The 18,610-nt window shown below is 40.9% G+C and overlaps 1 protein-coding gene across 2 annotated transcripts in view; it reads right to left on the reverse strand.

Annotated features, from left to right (window-relative positions):
* SNTB1 (syntrophin beta 1) overlaps positions 1-18,610 on the reverse strand; it is a 150,704-nt gene that overhangs the window by 105,331 nt on the left and 26,763 nt on the right. The window lies entirely within an intron of this gene.

Raw genomic sequence — 18,610 nt, forward strand, 5'->3', positions numbered from 1 at the left:
GTTATTCCTGTCTGGCTTTCTTCAGTTCCCTTCTTGACTGTAATTCCATGTGTACCCAGTATAGCATGAATAGTAAAAAAAATAATGTGAAGAGTAGAAGCACGAATAGGAAGATATTAAAATTCAATGGTCTACACCACAAATTAACTGGTGTTACAAAATTACATTACAAAATTCAGTTTATAAAATTTAAGCAGCTTACCCTGTCTTCCAGTAATATATATTACAGGCCACATTCTGCTTTTAGTCACATGAGTCCAATGCCCACTGCAGTCAATAAAAGCTGCACACGTGTAACAGAGCAGAATTTGGCTCTACATCTTATGAAACAAAATTCAGATTTTGTTTCCAGTTATAAGCTTAGCAATGAAGCACATACTAGTATACGTAACCCTTTATTGGCCTGGAAGGTTAAGGGTCTTTGCCGGACTAGGAAATGCTTACTGCAGTGGTCCCCAACCTTTTAGTCTTGCATGGCGGCGGTGGAGCATCCGCTGAAATGCCGCCGAATTTCAGCGGCATTTCGGCGGCGACACCTCTCGATGACGCCGCTTGCCGCCGACAAGCGATGTCATCGAGAGGCATCGCCACCGAAATATGCTCGACCGCCGTCCAGGACACAGGCGCATTTAGATGCCCCTGCGGGCGCCATGGCGCCCACGGACACTGCGTTGGGGACCCTGGCTTACTGTATTTCTCATTGTAGCTCACTTGTCAAACACAATTCAGTGTTTTATATACTTTGTTACACCCAGACACTGGACCTGGTTCTCTGATTCCTTGAACCTTATGTAGTCATTTATATCTATTCAAAGTGAATGTAAAAAGCAACCACCTGATACACAAGTGTGAGTTTTGAATTTCTGGATATGTTATGAAATGATCTCTTGGTAATCTTTCTGGAGCTTCCTAGCAGAAATGGTCACACAACAGAAAATGAAGAATTAATCTCTCACCTGCTAGTAGCCAATCAGCTATTTATAGCCTATCATTGGAAAAAGAAAAAACAGTCCAGCTGTAGCGGAATAGTTCAAAAAATAAGGGAGGTTGTGGTTATGGAAATGTAACACATCAACTACATACACAGCAAAACAGACAGAGGACAAGTAGATACTTAGGTATTTAATAACCTCTTCTTCGATACTCAGACAAAGTACATTCACCAGCAAAAAAATCCAGCACCCCATCCATTTTAATATAACCATTTGATACACATACCTCAGCCATTAAATATGTATAATCAGAGATTTCACTCAATTGAATAAAATCACTAGAAATGACGTGTTACATATATAATGATGCTCACACTGTAATGGGGTAGAACCTTGTTCGATAGGTCTGATGACTATATTCCCATTTAATGGCTCTATAAACAAATGTTCACTGTTACCACAAATATCAGAACAAAACAGTAATCATTACAAGGATGTTTGTAAACCTGCTAATACTTCATAAATAAATAAATTAATAAATAGTGAATTCTGATTCAGAGGGCACTCACTCTGCACAGGTATAAATGACTACCCTAGGGTCAAGGCACGTCTATCTTATTCAGGATACTTGGTTGAGAATCACACATGTAACTAACGTGGCTTGTTCTGCCATATTGTGGACAGGGCTTTGGATTTCCCAAGACTCATTCAGGATTTGCTCTTAAATTGCACTTGCATTTCTCCTACGTACATGAACGCAAAGCAAAATTGTGTTATGTTTAAAACAAGTAGTTCTGAGATTAAAATAAAATGTTACTGGGCTTGTGGTTTTGTATATAAAATACTTCGGTTACCCAAAGTTTGATTTGTCGTAGAGAACAAGGGAGTTGTGAGACAAAATGTTAAATCAAGTCAGAAAACTGAGCAAAGGCTAATGTTTAAGTCAAGTCTGGAAAGAAGTAGTAAGAAACAGGTATTTGCTTCTGCTCACAGCTACATCCACGCCATCCAATTGACTTTAATAACCAAATGCAGAATTTGGTCCTATATTTCACTAGCACTCTGATTTAAGAACTGGAGACATACTTTTCCAAACGTTGCTACTCATCCAGCATGCAAAACCTGAGTCTACTCAGTCTTGGATTCAGAGGTACAGTGCATCCTCAGCTCCCACTGAAGTCAAATTGAGTTTTAGGGGCTCAGCATCTCTGAAAAATCAGACCCAAAGTGTCGCAAATTATGCGACCAAAACTTGAGGCCCTTGAAATCAGTGGCTGCTTTTTAAAAATTCTAGGCTTAGGCCTTCAGACTGAAAAGTCCTGAGAGAAAATTGGAAAAATGAACACAGAGTAAAAGTGCTATTGAGAAAAAATTCTGGGGGGAAAGGCTATGGAACAACCGAGACACATTTCTTGGCCTGGAGAGTGTACCCACCACCAGGAAGAGCCATGAAGTCCCCTGTAATCATCCATGCTCACAGAGAACACTGACTTTGTCGAGAGACAGCACGAATAGAGATGCGCATCACACTCTAAAAAATGATGAAAAAGAGAAGTTCATTGAGATGTGACGGTTTGTTTGCAAGAGAGAATCCTGTTAGCCCCAGCAGACTAAATCATGTAAACCACCACCACACTAAGCAGCTCTACCAGTGGATATATCAAGTGACATTAATTGACATGTCCTTTTCTTTGCCCTTTAGCTTCTTTTTTCCCCTGCAGACATGTGGAATCTCCTGTCTAAATAACATTTTAGAAAGCTGTATAATCTAGGGTTTAGATGTTATAAAGAGACAAGGAGAGGTGCTGTAGGCCTCCCTTTTTTGGGAGTGTGGGGGATGGGGGGGCGATGAGACTCTATCTCACTGTCCTCAAGCAAACTACTAGAAAGTATCTTGAGGGGAATCATTTGGGGAAACATGGTTACAATGCACAGCAAATGAAGGGGGAAACAAAGAAAGCCTGAGGAAGAGTAAGCAGCAGGTTTACTTTAAATCAGGGAGAAGCAAACCTAAAAAACACCCAAACAGAGCACAGAGCTGAGCCTGACCATTCTCATTCACCCATAGACTCAGGAAGTCTAGTTCAGTGGTTTTCAACCTGTGGTCCATGGACACCTGGGGGGTCCACAGACTACGGCTAAGATTTCCAAAGAGGTCTGTGCCGCCATTTGAAATTTCTTCTGGGTCCGCAAATGAAAAAAAGATTGAAAACCACTGGTCCAGGTTGACCACAGCATAAAAGAACATACTGCAGCTTGAGTAAGGAATTCATAAGGCAATTTTTTTTTTTTTTTTTTTACTTTCCTGGTAATAAAACAACAGGAGGCCCTGACATTTCTGCCATAATTATAGTCTAGTATCAGCAGTAAGAGTCAAGCTGAAATTTAAAACTCTCAGGAATTTGTCATTTTGTTTAGTTGCTGCAGGGGACTGATACAAAGGCCAAAAGTTATCCTAACAATGTAGCAAATCCATTCTGTGTCCAGAAAGCCTTTCTATTGAGACGGTCTCCTGGTTACAATAGAAACAAGATCAGAGTTAATCTCCAACAGAGAGCTATGTGCCCTGGCTAAACAAAATGTATACCCCTTCATATTCTGCATCAAAAAGCCCTGCTGACAACAGCAGAACCTATGAACTGTTAGTTATGAGGACACAGTAGGACTGCTGAGGTTGAACTGAAATTACTTCATCATCTCTGTTTTGGTTAGCTTTTTTCCCCCCTCACTGAAACTCTGATGTTTTCATACAGTGCTGTTTATTTTAGCAAGGAGCATTAGGTGTTGGAATACTAAAGAACCATGTTTGCTATTGGACTTCTGAGCTGTAATCCACCCTAATCAATGTAATTACACCACAGATTAATCTGGCCTTTACTGAATTTTCCAGTTTCTTCAGTTAACCCACCTCCTGTCCTTCCCCCTCCCCGCAAGACATACACATATATACCCCTAAAGGATTCAAGACAAGATTACACGAATTCAGCCCTGGGGCAAACAGATGCAACTCCATTTGCTTCAGTTGAGTCACACCTGCTTATGACAGGGCTATTTTGGCTCAAAATATTGGTAACTACAAAACTTGTAAGAAATAAATGCTATCCCCTTTTGGGTGGTGAGCTGCAATTTTGATTAGTAGAGGGCCAATAAGCCTGAATCCATACAAGCCAGACACTAGGAAAAGAAGTTTGGAGATGCTGTTAACTGAGGGGAAAGAATTATTCCCAGAGAATACCAAATATCCATGTACATCCCTAACATGGGGGTCTAGTACAGTACTTAGAATTAAGTTGTGTTTTTTGCATAGAGATTAGTTCCTGATGAACTTTTGCCATTCTATCCAGCAAGTTTGGCGTATACATCCATTAATTGCTTCTTTATATTGTTAATGTCTAATCATCATCTTGACCCAGGCTATAATTAGCACAGTAACTGGACAGGTTTCTGTGAGGTATAGGTTTACTCCCAAGTATTACAATAAAGACTTATTCAGATAACTGAATCCTGGAAAGTTGGACATAATTGCATCCTTCTGTTTCACTACTGAGGAAGAAATTGAGAAATCGTGCTAATGCAGAAGCATTCTGGAAGATTGATTAATGCTGGTTTAACAGAGTTCGTCCTATTCGCTTCCCTTTGTTGATCTGGTTTTCATCAGCTGTAACATTCCGTGTCTGTATGAGTTACCAGAAAAAGGGTTGTCCTCGGTCAGGCACAGACTTTTTTTCCAAGCTATTTTCTCTGCTTCTGTATGGAAGTTAAAAATGTGAATGAATATTTGTGGAAGTGGTTGGTTTTTTTGTTTGCTTTGTTGTTTTTATTTATTTATTTTGCATTACTTGTCCAACTGTATGAGTTTTTCACTGATGTTTCCCTTTTAATTTATGGAATTATTTTATTAAAGGAAATGCCACATTTAAAACACAGAGCTAATAAGTGTCTGGCCAACAGCCAGGGCCAGATTATGACATTCTGAGGCTCTAAACCAGTGGTGGGCAAACCTGCGGCCCACACCCGGCCCGTCAGGGTAAGCTGCTGGCTGGCTGCAAGACAGTTTGTTTACACTGACCATCCACAGGCCTGGCCACCTGCAGCTCCGTGGCCACGGTTGACCCAGTGGTGGGTGACCAGCACGTCCCTGCAGCCTGTGGCTTCCCGCAGCTCCCATTGTCCGGGAACAGCGAACCGCGGCCACTGGGAGCTGCGGGCGGCCATGCCTGTGGATGGTCAACGTTAACAACGTCTTGCAGCCTGCCAGCGGATTACCCCGACAGGCCAGGTGCGGGCCACAGGTCACCCACCACTGCCCTAAGTTACGTCAAGTGTAAAAGGCCCCATACCATAAAAAAAATGAATTTATTATTTTCACAGAAAGGACAGTGAATATATAAACACAAAAGCTTTATATTTGCATATATACAAAGGTGAATAATCTTCATTTTCAGCAGCCCTCTCTGTTATGATGACATCAAGACAAACAAATTTTAGACAAATTCTTTGAACTGTGTATGTAAGTAAAGTAAAAGTAAACAATACAATATAAAAAATCCATAATAAAAAATATACAGTAAATAATACAATTTACTAGAAGATTTCTCAGGAATTTTTTCTTCTCCGTTGGCGCATCTAGATTGTGGAATTCCTTGTCTGAATACACAATGAGACTCAGAGGATGGCAACAGAGGATACAAGAGGCAATAAAGGATATAAAATGCAGATAACCCACAAGCTTAAAGCTCAACTATTAGTTATATTGATCTGAATTACACCCAGGTAATAAGCAAACAATCAGAAAACTGTATGTGGGTGGTATTTTTCCAACAAATTGATTTGTTTTTATTCTGAATTTTCCAATATTGGTACTAAAATTAGTAGCAGAAAGCTTTTATTGAAACCAGTAAAAAATTATTTCTATTATAAATATTGAGATTTATATATCTATACAATAAATAATAATATTTTATTAATATATATATATGCCAAAAACCTGTGTTATTTTACCAGGATATTTCTGTGAAAGTTAGTGCTATTTTGTCTAAGTTCTCACAGGAAAACAAGAGGATATATAATTTTTTTTACACCATGAATATGGAAAATTATCCTTTTTTTCATAGGAATAAATGAAAAAATGTTTGATTAATTTTGTTAGAGAATACAAAGTTTATTCAGACTATATATAAAATATATTTATAAATGTTTATTATGATTTAATTTTTGCTACGAAACAATGAATTGTTGCTATTTTTCTTTTGCCATACTATAAAAATACAAGGTATTATGCATATGATGTGATTTATTAGTCTATATAAGAATTTTTACATAGCATACTACCTATAATAAAATATTATCTTGTGCGTTCCAAACCCACAGAGCAGAAAATCCCAGTCTTTTTCCTAGGCAGATATCTCTCTTCGTGTTCGCTTCTCTATCCTCTGCTCCCCCCAGGACCACTAATTAATCTCGAGTAGAAAGAGAAAAAGAGAAAGGACGAATTTAGCAGAAAAAGACTTGTAATCTCTAGACAGACATTGAGAAAGTGAGAAAAACTAGCTTATATTTAAGCAAATATAATGAATATTATAGGCTTTAATAGCCTATGAATCATATATTCACATAGTTTGAAATAACTTGTTCACCAAGTACTCAAAATATTTTGATATATGTATATCTTCCTTAACTTCACTCAAAACCCTCTATTTATCCTTTCATCAGCACTCTCTGATATTTACTGTGAAGATTCCTGAAACTGACAGAGGGAAGCCAACACAAATTTTGCTCCTCGAGATCCACTCGACCAAAGTCCATAAGACGATCATCTGCAAATCCAATCACGTGAACCATGGATAGTGCATGAAGCAGAAAGCGATGTGTGCATTAAAATACACAATTGTGTGTATGTACAGATCAAAAGAAGAACACACTAACATATGAGTTTGGCAGGATTGCTTCACGACACTGCCGTCTCCGACCTCACATTTTTCCCATTTTTATCGGCAGTGAGATTTATTTATGTCATAACTATAAAGGGAAGGGTAACAGCCCTCCTGAGTACAAGAGACACCAAAATCCTTTTACCTGTAAAGGGTTAAGAAACTCAGGTAACCTGGCTGACACCTGACCCAAAGGACCAATAAGGGGACAACATACTTTCAAATCTTGGTGGGGAGAAGGCTTTTGTTTGTGCGCTCTTTGTTTTGGGGGTTGTTCGCTCTTGGGACTAAGAGGGACCGGATATCAATCCATGCTCTCCAAATCTTTCTGAACCAGTCTCTCATCTTTCAAACTTCTAAGTAACAGCCAGGCAAGGTATGTTAGGTTTATCTTTGTTTTCTCAACTTGTAAATGTTCCTTTTGCTAGAGTGTTTACCCCTGTTTGCTGTAACTTTGAACCTAAGACTAGAGGGGGTTCCTCTGAGCTCTTTAAATCTGATTACCCTGTAAAGTTATTTTCCATCCTGATTTTACAGAAATGATTTTTACCTTTCTTTCTTTAATTAAAAGCCTTCTTTTTAAGAACCTGATTGATTTCTCCTTGTTTTAAGATCCAAGGGGGTTGGATCTGGACTCACCAGGAATTGCTGAGGGGAAAAGATGGGGAATGGTTAATTTCTCCTTGTTTTAAGATCCAAGGGGGTTGGATCTGGACTCACCAGGAATTGCTGAGGGGAAAAGATGGGGAATGGTTAATTTCTCCTTGTTTTAAGATCCAAGGGGGTTGGATCTGGACTCACCAGGAATTGGTGGGGGGAAAGGAGGGGGAATGGTTAATTTCTCCTTGTTTTAAGATCCAAGGGGGTTGGATCTGGACTCACCAGGAATTGGTGGGGGGAAAGGAGGGGGAATGGTTAATTTCTCCTTGTTTTAAGATCCAAGGGTCTGGATCGGTGTTCACCAGGAACTTGGTGGAGAAGTCTCTCAAGGCTACCCAGGGAAGGGTTATAGTACTTGGGAAGGAAATATTTGCGGGGGAGAGGGAGGTAGACATAGTTTCCCAAATGACTCATAAATAATTTCGGTGGTGGCAGCAAAACCAGATCTAAGCTGGTAGTTAAGCTTAGAGGTTCTCATGCAGATCCTCACATCTGTACCCTAGAGTTCAGAGTGGGGAAGAAATCTTAACAATTTAAATAAGTTATGAAGGCCTGGTCGGAATTTTACCAGTAGCAGCTGGCCAACAATGCTCCCTTAGGAGACTGACAGCAGACTTACTCATAGAAATATTAATTTTACAAGTGCAATTATCGTTTTTTCCCTCAGCCCTGGCCTCGCGCCTGTCAATAATGAACAATTAGTGAGGGAGAAGAGTATTTGTGTAGCCAGATATGTATATTTTTGTCATGTTTGAATGAAAATATGTCTATATTTAAGAGAGAATCTTCTTTTTCCCCATATCTCCTTTATCAACCAATTTTGATAAAATTTGAAATGGAGTTAGTTTTTTTCTTTTTTTTAGAGGCCCCTCATATTGCGAAGCCCCAAACCGTAGCTTAGTTATCTTATCTGGCACTGCCAACAGCAGTGGCAAAAATGTTAGAAATGGTCAGAACATTTTCAACTAAATGAAATTTCATTAGAATGGGCTGTTTTGTCAAAGCTGACAGTTTCAATGATGTTTTCAGTGGGAAGGTTTTTGAGGTCCAGGGCTTTCTCATCACCTCTGATGAAAATTGAAAACCTGAGCTATTCGATCTGAAAACAGCTGTTTTGACAATTCTATTTCATGAAAATGTTTAGAACAGGACCAAAAACGTTCAATGTAGGAAAAAAACAACAACTTTGAAACTTTGAAAGTTGTCACAAAATCGAATTGTCTTCCAGACAGCTCTAAAATAAGAGTGATACTTCCTCATTCTCAGTGCATGGTTTAATGCAAGGCTTGTGCATAGCATTCACAAGCCATGGAGTCTCAAAAACACCCAAAGGTTGTCTCTTTATTAGTTTATGTCCAGACAACAGAATCATTTTAAGAACTAGCTTAAAGAGATCAACAAGCTCTGTTACTCAAATCGTTTACTAAATTGAAAATTACAAGTTAGCTCGCCTGAAGGGAAAAAACAGGTTTGCTACACTAATTTCTTCTGAATCAGATGCACTTTCTCTGAATCATCTCTGGCAGCCACAATATCCTTTTTCATAAGGATGTCTTCTTTTCCCAGGAAAGTCACATGTTTGTTTGCACAAGTCCTGCCATTGGTTTTGCTGTGGAACCATGAATACTGACAATGTATCAAGTTGAGTCTGGCCTAATAAAGTAATATTGCCTAAATGTATATTCCTTATCCTGCTGAAGGGAGGTTTGTAAACAAGATGAAGGTATAATTAGTGACAAACAGAGGTCATACTTAAGAGAAAAAGAAGAACGTGTTTATGAAAAGGTTGAAATGCTGTAACAAACAGGCACTTTGCTCCTTTTAAAGATCTTTGAAACTCTTGCTTCCAAGACCAAATACCTGAAAGATCTTCACTTCATTACTGTGGCATGCTGCCAGATCATAATGCAAAGAGGGTGGGGTGGATGAGCCATAAGAAGGGTTTCTGGTGTATTAATTCCCTAACTCTCTTAGATCTTGCTTCCTGACATCAAACTTTGTTTACGGATCAACTCTCAGTATTTGCTCAATATAGATGGGGGTACAGAGAGGTTAAATGAGTCACCCAGTGTCACATAGTAGGGCAGTGATAGAGCCTTACCAGGTGTCCTGACTCCCAGCTTTATCCCGTATCCACACTCCCTTCAGGTTATCAGGTAACTGACTTCACCACCAATAAGTTGGAATCAATAGAGTACCCAGGACTATCGGCAGATCAGAATTAAGCAGAAGACTCCACAGACTTTAGAGAACAGAGTTTCTGCTGTATAATAGTTTCCATGTGTACAGAGGATGCTTAGTCCCCAAGCCTCAGATATTGGGGCATGTTAGTCAGGATCATCTTTGTTTTTTTCTGACAGCAGAACTCTCATAAGGGCTCTTGCATCCCAGGACATTTGAAAGCATGGTACAGGAAAGCATAGGTAATAATGAGATATGTCAGCATACTATGGAAAGCATCTCTCCCTTGGCTATGTCCCCAGTTAGTCACCCCAAAGCTAGCAGGGCCCTGATCCTCTGACATTCACACACAACTTCTTCCACTGATTAAAAGAGGGTGTGAGGGAAATGATGCTGCTTAGGCACAATGCCCCACCCGCAGACAGAGTTTTGGCCATGTGAGAGAGTCATCCACTCTTCCTTTCTCACCTCTGGAGCTAAAATCAGAGGCAATAACCTGGCCCCAAATTCAGATCAACTTCTAGGTAAAGCCACCCTAGCAAGAAAACAGCTTGTTTAGAAAAGAGTTTAAGAATACTGTGAAGTCATTTGATTCCTCCTATTTCCTACTTAGCTCAAGCAGTTGTAAAAACCAGTGCCACAGGCATTTACTACACACAGTGGTTTAGAGACATACTTTTGCCTTGGTCTAGCTAGTTTCCATCCCCCTACTTCAGAACGCTGAACACAAAAGTTCAACCCTTCCTTCTAATGAAAATGGGCTGTGATGTATCTTAAACAATTTTGGATGGCAATATGTGCAAGACTAACACAAATGAAACCTGACCGCCATATGAGACAGGAGTCTAATCTTTTGTCCTTAAATCATATTAGAGTTTCATTTTATAATCAAGTGGAGTCTAAAAATTCTGCATGACACAGCTGTAATTACAGAAATCTGTGGCCAACACAGACTCCTTGGCTTCCTAATCAATGTTCATCAGGCCCATCCAGCCTCATCTGGCTGACAAATTGATGCTTGCAATACAGAGGGCTGTACTCAGACCACTTTGACAGACAGCCTGCTGTTCTGCTGCTAGCCCATACAAAAACCTCTGAAGTGCATATGCCACAGCAACAGAAGTCCCAAAATCCAATGCAGTTTAATTTGCAGCAAAGACGTGAGCAGAATTCCCTACTACTCAAAGAAGGAAGGCCATGCGTGAGATATGAATAAAACATTAAATGCACAGCAGGTAATCAAACGACTGAAGATGTTTTGAAGGGTTTTTCTTTTTTTTATTATTATTTTTGGCAGGGGGTATTGAAGTCGTCTGTCTGTTCCTAAAGTTACGTCTCTCAGTTGGAAGCACAACATGCTGCTGTTGTGCTGCAAGGCTGAATTAAACTACTTTTTATATTTTACACCAGATAACTCCTACTAAATTTAATGGGCTAAAGAAAAGTTGTATCTTATTAATTTTCATATTTCGAGCTCTCTTCGACTGAAGGAAGGCTAGGAGGCTGCATTCTGCCAATTCAAGTTCAGCTCTATGACTGACTGGCTATTAGTATCAATAGCCAAGTCCCCAGTGTGCTACTGCTCTCAGTTACACTGGTGTAAATCCAGAGTAACTCCGCTGACCTCTGCAATTACACCAGTGTAACTGAAAGAATTTGGCCCATGTGCCTTTCAGAAGATGAGAGTGTAATGTTACCACTGATTTCACTGCAGAGTAAACCCACCCGATTTGCTAGTCATTCCTAACAATAGGGGTTTCTTGTAAACACACAGCAGACTTCAAATGCTAGAGGGTGTATGTCTCACAACAGGGAGCAGAATGCACCTAGTAAAGCAATGGACAAACAGGCAGAAGTTCTGGGTTTACACATATTCATAAAATCATGGATAAAAGCTAGGAACTGGGCTGGGAATCTGAAATGGAGAGGCAAAGGGCTACAGAAGAACTCTCTTCTTCTCATCCTGTCACTTTAAAAAATGCCCTTACCTCTTCCCTACTGCTCTCTTTTCAGAATATCTTCCTGAGCTGCCTTTAAGCCAGAGTGGCATATTTGAGTAACTTTAATTAAACTCTCCTTATGCTCATGAACTTGCTCAGGCATCTTTTGCTTTTGGTGTTTTGTTCCCTCCAGGGCTCACCAGGAGGTCCCCCACTCGCACCCCTCCAAAGCTGTCACAGCTTTAATAAACACCTGCTCCTCACTACAAATTTACCAGAGCCCAAGCCCAGCTCTCCCTCTACTTCAGCGTGGAGAAGGAGGCTGTTCCTGAACACGGATCAAATGCTTGTCTCTCTGTAAGCACAACGGGGCGCGGGGGAGGGGAATCCTTGAAACAAACCAGGAAAAGAAAAATGTCACAAGCCAGCTATTCCTAGGATGGAGCCATGTGTCCACTGGCAACTAGTTTGAACATAAGAATGGCCATACTGGATCAGACCCATGGTCCATCTAGCCCTGTGTCTTGTCTTCCAACTGTGTCAGGTGCCACGTGCTTCAGAGGCAGCGAGCACAACAGGCAGTCATTGAGTGATCCACCCTGTCGTCCAGTCCCCACTTCTGGCAGTTAGGGACACCAAGAGCATGGGGTTGCATCCCTGCCCATCTTGGCTAATAGCAACTGATGGACCTATCCACCATGCACTTATCTAATTCTTTTTTGAATCCCATTATAGTTTTGGCCCTGGCAACGAGGTTGACTCTGCCTTGTGTGAAGAAGCATTTCCTTTCAACACCCTCTTCCTTTCCTGAAGGTCACTGAACAGTCATCAGATAACCATAACATCCAGTCACTACTGACATGGACTGAATTTGAATGGTCTGTGGAGAGGTAAAGGCTCTGTATCACAATCCCAATACTCGTGGCTAGGTATTCCCCACTCAAACCACTGCTACAAATGGTACCTTTGCTGGTTAGCCAAGGACTGAATGGAAACTGAGCTTCCTGTTACTGGATGGAGTCCCAGATTAGAGAGGGTTGAGACACACCAACGGGGCATGTGAAGGCTTGTGCTGTCACTGGCCATGCTGTACCTGTTCTATGGATAAGGATGGCTTTGTATTCCAGGACTATTAACCTAGCACTGTTGCACACCTCCCAGCTGCCTGAGCCCACCTCCCAGCCAGATTTCATCCTCCCCTCCCCACTCCACTGAACCTCGGCAATTTTATTTTCAGTATGTTTAATATTTTCTCTCAGAGGACAGACATTTAGCATTTTCCATGTACTAGCACAAGCCACATTTGTGGGATTCAAGTGGGGGGGGAAATGGATAATTATAAGTGAGGTTAGATGTTTAACTGTGGTGAGTCTTACTCACATGCACAGTGTTAAACAGTTTGCTAAATGTGGAGACAGCAGGGAATTTCCCCTTTCCCTCCCAGATACACAGGTGTGGAATGTGGAGTTTTCACCTTTCTCTGAAACTCTGAGCAAATACCACCCATTAGGGTTTGGAGAGTGTATCCCATATGCTCAATTCACTGCAATTCCAGGAGGACCTGGGAATTGCTGGAGTAAACATCTACATTTACTGTTGCTATTAACAGTGTCACAAGAACAGGCTATTTTTAATCAGGTTCGATGTTCAAACATTTTTAAAATGTGCTAAAAACGAGAGGGAAGAAAACAAAGGTAGAATGCTACCTCCTTCCCACCCACCCCCAAAATCACCAGTGAACCCAGGTGCCTAGAACAGAAAAATAAGATATTTAACCCCCACAGCAGCATCTGCTTCTTTGGCAAACTCCCAGGTACTCTAAAAGCAGAGATGTGCTGAATGGATCAGCCAAAAGATAAGCAGGAGGAAGATCAGAGGGAGTGATTCTATCTGCTGGTTTGCAGGCATCATACCACCTGTGGCCCTTCCTACCTCTATAGAAACTGCAGCTGAAGTACTGGCTGCCAAGAGGATTCCTGTAGTCTTGTTACTGGGAATACAATAATAGGGGCAATAGGCAAGAGAACATAAAATAAGACCTTAAAAAAAAAAAAAACCAACAACAAAACAGAACATGTCTGCAGAGCATCACATTGTTCACCCTATTCATATGATGTATTTCTTTTTTGCCGCATCTGTCTTGTTAATTTAGAATGTAAACCCTTAACAGCAGAGACTGCCTCTCCCTCTCTGTTTGTACATTGGGACTCCACTCTTGGTTTGTCTCTGGTGCTACTATAGCACAAAATAATACAAGACTTTATGCATAACCGTGCCAGAATTTAGACAACAGATAGGTACGTTAGCCAACCTGTTCTCCCTTCAACCCTCTACTGAACTACAAAGTCAACTCAGGATAATCAAGGAGAGGGAAATTAAAGCCTCTCTAAACCTTGAGAGCTTTACAAAAATGTATAATTCAAAAATTTATCAAAGTGGTTGCTTCTACGTGGCTCAGAAGAACGGTAACAAGCCCTTCCCTCATTTGCATCTATCCCAAAATGGTAGTGACCCACGATCTTCACCATTATATGATTAGCAACGACAAGAGAATATGAAATGCATTGCAAGTCTGCATCCATATTTTAACAGACAAGTGTGCTCATTTCCAAAAGACACCAACGCATATCATATAGTTTTGCACCCTTCTTGGCAGTATTATGAGAGACAGGAGACCAGCATCCAAAAAGTGAGCTATCTTTTCACTCCTATAGAAGGCCCCTTCATATGTTTGAGTGGAGGTACTAGTGAGGCAGCACAGAGGAAGCTTTCACTGCTCCTGCTTGCAACATCAAGTATTTCAGGCTCAAATACGGCTGAATTCACTTTTTAAAGCAGTTTTGGACCTTTGGATTGGGTTGCCTTTTAGGTTTGCTTTGTATCTGCTTTTAAATTGGTTCACCAATTCTTACTACTACTAAATACAGTTAAACGTGCTGTCTTAGAGATGCAAAGTATCTCATTAGGAATGTCCTCTCAAACATTAGCATCTCAGATGCAAGGGGTGTATATTCAGAGTAGCTCCCGTAACTTTATTCCAAGTTTATCTTCTCCAAATAGGTATTTACACCCTGCTTATCACCACTGTATCAAGGTACCTTACTAAATCTGGAGCTCCCAAGCTTTTTCCATAGTTTGGACTACAATGTAGTAGAGAAATTGTTTTTCAGACACCTCCTACTCTATTCATGCATACACTATCTCCTGTGGCAACTACGGCTAATGCTTGCATGGAAGAGTAATACTCAAAAAATATTTAATGTGTTTTTAGCTGCTTTCTAATGAGATTAAGCAGCTGGAAACAAGAACCAGCACCATGGGACCAGCCAGCTCTCCACAGACCACCACTCACCACAGTTTGGAAACAACTGACATATCATACAGGCCCTGAAGCAAAACCCACTGAACTTAATCGAAAAAACTTCATCCGACTCCAGTGGTCTTTGGATTGTGCCCATGTACAGATAGTTTGAATACAGGACTCTGAAATTCTCTCCCCCATTTCCCTGCAACTTAAATTACTCCATGTGGATGGACTCTGCATTTGAAGTAAAAAATGAGTTACTTTGTAGGGGTCCATCCATGCGAGTAACTTATAGGATGCCATGGTTCTTTGGAGAATTGTTAAGCTCCCTCAGGTGCTAGTCTTGTCTAATTCCCCCCAGCTGTTTTTTTCCTCCACTCTAGCATTTTAGCTCTTCCTAAGGACAGCATCTGCCTCCCAGGTCTATGACTTGCAGAGCAAGCAGGACAGAAAGTCTACCCAGTTTGTTATAATGTGGATGGCAAGGAACATGTTCCAATGAAGTATTACTGGTGATATTACCATGTGTGGATTCACAGTAGCTCACAGAGCTATACATGTGCCAGTATTTGAGTTTATTTCCCACCTGACGGAAGTGGTATGGTTATCAAGCCTTTGGGTGCTAAGCCTACCTAGAGGCAGCTTTAGGTCAAAGTGTATTTCATGGGATCATTATGACTTTGAGAGGAATAATCAAGTGCAGGAAGAGGCTATCTAGTCAGAAGACCCCTACTTACCCCCCACTTCCAGAGCAGAGCTTGCAGGAAAACAGCATCAGGCTGAATGACTCTGTGCCCAGGACCCCATCACTGTTTCATTAACCAGGCCAGGTGCCACAGTTCACGCTGCTAGTTGCCGTTCTCCAGAAATGCTTACAGACAAATTGCTGCCACTGCGTTTCATGAGCAATAAGTGATGCAATGAAAAAAGCGGGCAGAGTTGCATGCATACGGACCACTGTTGTATGCCAAGAGACCTGCGTTTCCTGGGGCCAGCTGATGTTCTCCGAGCCCTTGGTGTCACACCAAACCAGGTCCCTCCTGAAACCTGACCTCCTTTCTCCAATTCCACTCATCATACTACAAAGACGACCTGGCAAAAGTCCCCACCGTTGTGAAGAAGATGGGAAGAAAAGAGTTAAAGGGGAGGGGAATAAAGGAGTGGAACAACTCAGGAAATGAAGACTGGAAAGAGATAGACTCACTTTGAGGATTTGGAGAAACATGTTTTTGTAAACAGGCAGAATGCCCACGCCATTCCCACACTCAATACGATATTGTCGAGACTCCTATTCCCTCTTGGGGTTTGCCTTTATTTTTAAAGGAAGTAACAAATCCCTAAGGCTGCTCTGCACTTACAAACATAAAAGCCTCAGCCTCAGATAACTAGTCTCTGGGTTTTACTTGGCCAAACTTTCAGTCCTCCCTCTAGCTCTCCCCTTCCTCAGAGGGATGCTCAGTCTTTTATAATGATGAGATGGAGCCAAGACAGACACCTGGTCTGGATGCTAGGTGAGTCAAGACAATAGCTCTGTATCTCTCAATTGTGTCTTAAAGTCTGAAACGGTTCACAGAGGCAAAACAAACATTTTTGCCTAGGGCCCCAACATAGCCAGGGTCATTTGTGGCCATACTAAGCTTTTGTTACTTCCTAAGCCCATGGTGAGATCACTTCTCTTCCAACTGAAAATAAATTCAGTCTACATATAATTACTATTTATGAAATGTAATAAAGAAGATGACCAGGACCATCATTTGATTACATTAAAATGGATTAGATTCCAAACAGAGCTTTTCCTGGCTACCTACAGGAAGTTTATAAAAACAGGGCCATTCAAAAATGCATCTGCTTTTAATTTAACTGTTGCACAAATCAAAGTAAAAGGATAATGCAGAATATCACACTTTAATATTTTGTGTTACAAGTGTGCACTATTTATAGGCAATAGATTGTTTCACTGGTTTCTCCACCTAAGAGTGCATTTCGGAAGCCCCTCAAAGGAACATTCTGACCAGTTTCGGCATAATTGTCTTCACCACTGAAGGTCTTCAGTGACTGAAGTAAGCGCAAGCTGGTTTTTGTTTACTGAATTAAGCATATTGTATATTTCAATTAACCAAACTATTTACCGGAGGGTTCAGTGGCGGCAGATACCTTTTAGGACAATTTAAACACAGACATCCAAATTCAGAGGGGTGCATGCAAATTTCAACAATGTTTGCATGGATTTAACCGAGAATTTAGCCCAATTATTTGCTGTCTGTGGGCTGCTCCAAAGATCATTGAAGTCAACAGAAAGACTCCCTTTGACTTCTATGGGCTTTGGATCAGGTACTGGATGTCAGATCATTAAGATCTGCATCAGTCATTGAAACTTCTAAAATACTTTCTTGTTACACTGAGAAGGAATCTTCTGATTTGATTAGCTACTAAAGATATTCTAGAAATTAGACTTTCTTCAAATGATGTATTTTTAGTTCTTTTAATAAACATGCCTTTTGGAAAGTGCATTCAATTATAACTATCCTTTCCCTTAAAATTAAACTTTATATTTATAAATGAAATGTTCTGTCATTACTATTTTTAAATGGACAGATCCAAGACTTGGCTAGAGTACAGTGGCCCTGATTTTCATAAGTGCTGAACACATAATACCTACTGGGAGCTGCAGCTGCTTGGCACATCTGAAAATCAAGCCCGGTAGGTTACATATCAGACACTAGCACTCTGAGATAGAACGATGGAAAACTTTCATCATCATAATACTACTATTCATTTCAACAGCATTTTCCATTGGAGGATCTCAATGTGCTTTACAAACATTAAGTCCAACATTTTCTAAAGAATCACTGATTTGGGGTGCCTCAATTTTCTGTTGCCCATTGTCAGAGACCCTAAGTGTTCTGCTGATAACCCTGTGGTCACTCATGTTGAACAACCAAAAACTGATGTAATGGACATGTTGACAGATGTTGGGCCTCAACTACTTTCACCCTCACACTGTTCTGCTGTGAGGTAGGTATTATCATTATCCCCATTTCATAAATGAAACAACTGAGGTACTGAAACATTTCTTTCCCCCCTCCCCCCGCCCCCACTTATGCTGGCAGAGCTCTCACTGAATTGACCCTATGGGTATGTCTGCACAGCCCATGGATGACAGGCAGCAAGCCTCCAGCCCCAGGCCGGCTCACAGGGCTTGCACTAAAAATAGCTGTGTAGGCATACTCCAAACAACCTGTTCTAGATCACACAATAGAGGGCCTGATTTTCCCTTGCCTTGCACATTGTCATTTTTACCTGTACAAACCGAGTGTGTACTGTGTGCAAAAGAGAAGAGATATGAATTCTCACAATCTGAAATTAAGGGGGGAAAATATTTGCATGAGTTCTGAGCAGTTCTACTTACAAGGGAGCCTAGAGATCTCATTCCACTGATAAGAAAATCTCCAGTGCACCTTGCAAATGACAGGTCGAAGTTCACCTCACTCACTAATCATTCCTATGTCTGACTGTTCACGAAGTGGCACAGACAGTTGTCACAAGGACACTACATGAGCAATCATGTAAGAGGGAACATGAGAAAAACAGGGATCAAAGAGCGACCTAGAATGAAGGTGGGGGGAGGAGGGGAAATCAATGGACCCCTTCTGCATTTGTATG

Source organism: Mauremys reevesii, linkage group 2 (genome assembly GCF_016161935.1).
Source record: "Mauremys reevesii isolate NIE-2019 linkage group 2, ASM1616193v1, whole genome shotgun sequence".
In the NCBI taxonomy this organism is placed as follows: Eukaryota; Metazoa; Chordata; order Testudines; family Geoemydidae; genus Mauremys; species Mauremys reevesii.